The sequence below is a fragment of the Leptonychotes weddellii genome, unplaced genomic scaffold (assembly GCF_054177405.1).
Source record: "Leptonychotes weddellii isolate Sample4059 unplaced genomic scaffold, ASM5417740v2 HiC_scaffold_20004, whole genome shotgun sequence".
In the NCBI taxonomy this organism is placed as follows: Eukaryota; Metazoa; Chordata; class Mammalia; order Carnivora; family Phocidae; genus Leptonychotes; species Leptonychotes weddellii.
In genome coordinates this window covers 1-3,390 of record NW_027786275.1, presented here as the reverse complement: position 1 = coordinate 3,390, position 3,390 = coordinate 1, and the positions used below count along the sequence as shown (strand labels likewise).

General features: G+C 40.9%; 1 pseudogene; it reads right to left on the bottom strand.

The window, feature by feature from the left end:
* Positions 1-543: 543 nt before the first annotated feature.
* LOC145718687 (importin subunit alpha-1 pseudogene) lies at positions 544-2,384 on the bottom strand (annotated as a pseudogene).
* Positions 2,385-3,390: the final 1,006 nt, after the last annotated feature.

The window sequence follows — 3,390 nt, the reverse complement described above, 5'->3', positions numbered from 1 at the left end:
TATCCACAGAGACCTGGCGAGCCAGAAAGGCCTGGCAAGACATATTCAGGGTACTAAACAAGAAGAACATGCAGCCAAGAATACTTTATCTGGCAAGGCTGTCATTTAGAATGGATGGAGAGATGCAGAGCTTCCAAGACTGGCAGAAACTGAAAGAATATGTGACCACTAAGCCAGCCCTGCAAGAAATATTAAGGGGGGTTCTATAAAAGGAGAAAGACCCCAAGAGTGATATAGAAAAGAAATTTACAGGAAAAAGAAAAGGTTTTTTTCAAGAAAAAACAAGGTCTTCACAGGCAACATGATGACAATAAATTCATCTTTCAATAATCACTCTCAATGTGAACAGCCTAAATGCTCCCATAAAATGCACAGGGTTGCAGATTGGATAAAAAGACAGGACCCATCTATATGCTGTCTATAAGAGATTCATTTTGAACCTAAAGATACATCCAGACTGAAAGTGAGGGCATCGAAATCCATCTTCCATGCCAGCTGACCTCAAAAGAAAGCTGGGGTAGCAAATTTTTTTTTTTTTGAAGTAAAGAAGAGAGTGGAATTTAATCTTTACTTACAGGACACTGCAAGAGAGGAGATTCCACATAGAAATAAGAAACCCACTGAGAGGAGGAGCTTCATACAGGTTGTAGTTTGGAACTGGTCAAGTAGAGTTTCGTTGTAAAAAGTGCTAAAATAACAAAACACATTTAAAAAGAGTTCTTAGTAGAGAAACAGTAAGACAAACTTCTACCCAACAGAGTACACAACAAACAACTTTCTGCCTCAGGTGTACAATCTAAAAGTTAAAAGTCCCAGGAGTGCCATCCTGAACTTGGAACGTATAGCCTTCAGAGGTAGTTTATGGCACAACATTCTGATCTTCCTTTTCCTCTACAGAGAAATACTTCTCAATCAAGTTTAATGAAGCTTTATACACAGACTCATTTTCATGGTTTTGTAGAGCTTCAATTTTGTCCAAATCTCCACATTCTTCAATCATTATACTAAGTTTCTCAGTTTCACCTAGTTTCTCAGCAGCCTGAAAGATGTTTGAAATGGCATCCAGAATAACCAGAATAATTTTGGTATCTTTTGCAGTTAAGAGGTTCATCAATGGTTCTATTATGCCACAATGAATGATGTATACAATCTGTTCAACTGTCCCACCACTTGTATAGTTGGTCACAGCCCAGACAGCTTCCTTTTGTGTCTTAAAGTCTGCCTTAGAGAGAACACCAATGAGGAATGGGACTAATCCATGATTCACAACTTGCTGTATCTGGTCCTGGCGACCAGCTGTGATGTTTGACATTGTCCACATAGCTTTCTTCTGAATATTAGTTTAGGGGTTCATTAAGAGGCTGGGAAAAACAGCAAGTGCTCCTGCATCTATTACAACCTGAGTCTGTTCATCTGTTCCAGTGATAATATTTCCTATGGCTCTTAGTGCAGGAGTCACAATGGGCAATTCAGTAGCTCCTAGAAGCTTCACAATCTGGGGCACAACTCCTGTTTTCACAACCATTTCAATCCATTCATTTGGACCATCCGTAAGGTAGGAAATGGCCCAGCAGGTATCTGCCAATACTTCTGAATCATCATGATGCAGGAGACGAACTAAGGTAGGAAGAATCTGCTCAACAGCATCTAATGGGGGTGCAGAATTCTTGTTGTGACAAAGGTTTGAAACTGTCCAAGTAAGGTTACATAAGTAACCACATGCTAAAGATGACATATCAGGAAATGCAAGGAGAGCCAATAGTGGGTCAACTGCACCATACTTGATAACCAAGTCTCAAAAAACTGAATGATCACCTGCAATGTTTCCTAGAGCCCATACAGCTTGTTCACTGATGTGGGCATGGGAAGATGCAAACAGAGAAATGAATGCTGGGATAGCACCTCCATCTACCACAGCCTTGGTCTGTTCTGACGTCCCAGAAGCAATGTTAGTGAGAGCCCAAGCAGATTCAAACTGAATGGGACTACAATCAGTTCTGCCCAAGAAGGACACAAATTTTGGAATCAAACCACCCCGGATTATGTTGTCTATGGGGGGCTGTTTTTCCCTAGAAAGCAGTTTCCTAGCAGCTTGAGTAGCCTGGAGGTGGCTTTCCAAATTGTTGCTATTTAAGCCTTTGACAATGTCATCAACAGACCAATTTACAGTGCCCTGGTTGTTGCGGTTTTCCTGGAGTGGAGAGGTAGCATCATCAGGAAACAAGCTTACGTTTCTCCTTTTCAGCATCTGGTCATCCTTCTTAGCTTTCTTCAGCTCCACATTAACTTCTGTTCAGCACCGCCTCATTTCTGTACTCTTTCCCCTTGTTCTTGAATCTGTTAAGGTGGGCAGCTGGTGAATTAGCATTCTCGTTGGTGGACATGGTTACGAGACAAAAGGAGAAAGCTACACGGCCGGCTCAGGCTTCCACAGGAGGCAGTCTGGGGCATGCAGGCTGTGGGTCAGCTGCCCTCAAAATGTCCACCATGGATCACCCCAAAGACAGTGTGGCTCGTGCAGCTGGCTGGCACAATTTAAATTTCCCAGTCAGGGGTAGCAATTATTATATCAGACAAATTAGATTTTAAACTAAAGACTGTAGTTAGAGACACAAAAGGACACTATATCATTTTTAAAGAGTCTATCCAACAAGAAGATCTAACAATTGTAAATATTATGTAGTTGGCTGCCCCCAACATGGAAGCAGCCAACTACATACGCCAACTGTTAACCAAAATAGTCATATTGATAACAATACCTTAATTGTAGGAGACCTCAATACTCCACTCTCAGCAATAGGCAGATCATCAGAAAATCAATAAAGAAACAAGAGCTTTGAATGATACACTGGACCAGATGGACCTCATAGATATTTACAGAACATTCCACCCTAAAACAACAGAATACTCATTCTTCTTGAGTACACATGGAACTTTCTCCAGAATAGACCACAGACTGGGTCACAAATCAGGTCTCAACCGATACCAAAAGATTGAGATAATTCTCTGGATCTTCTCAGACCATATGCTTTAAAACTGGAACTCAATCACAAGAAAAAATTTGGCAGAAATTCAAACACTTGGAAGCTAAAGACCACTCTGCTCAAGAATGTTTGGGTCAACCAGGAAATCAAAGAAGAACTTAAACAATTCATGGGAACCAGTGAGAACAAAAACACATCGGTCCAAAACCTATGGGATACTGCAAAGGCGGTCCTAAGGGGGAAATACACAGCCATCCAAGCCTCACTCAAAAAATAGAAAAATCCCGAATTCACCAACTAACTCTACACCTTAAAGAACTAGAGAAAAAGCAACAAATGATGCCTAAGCCACTCATTAGAAGAGAAATAATTAAGATTAGAGCAGAGATCAATGAATTAGAAACCA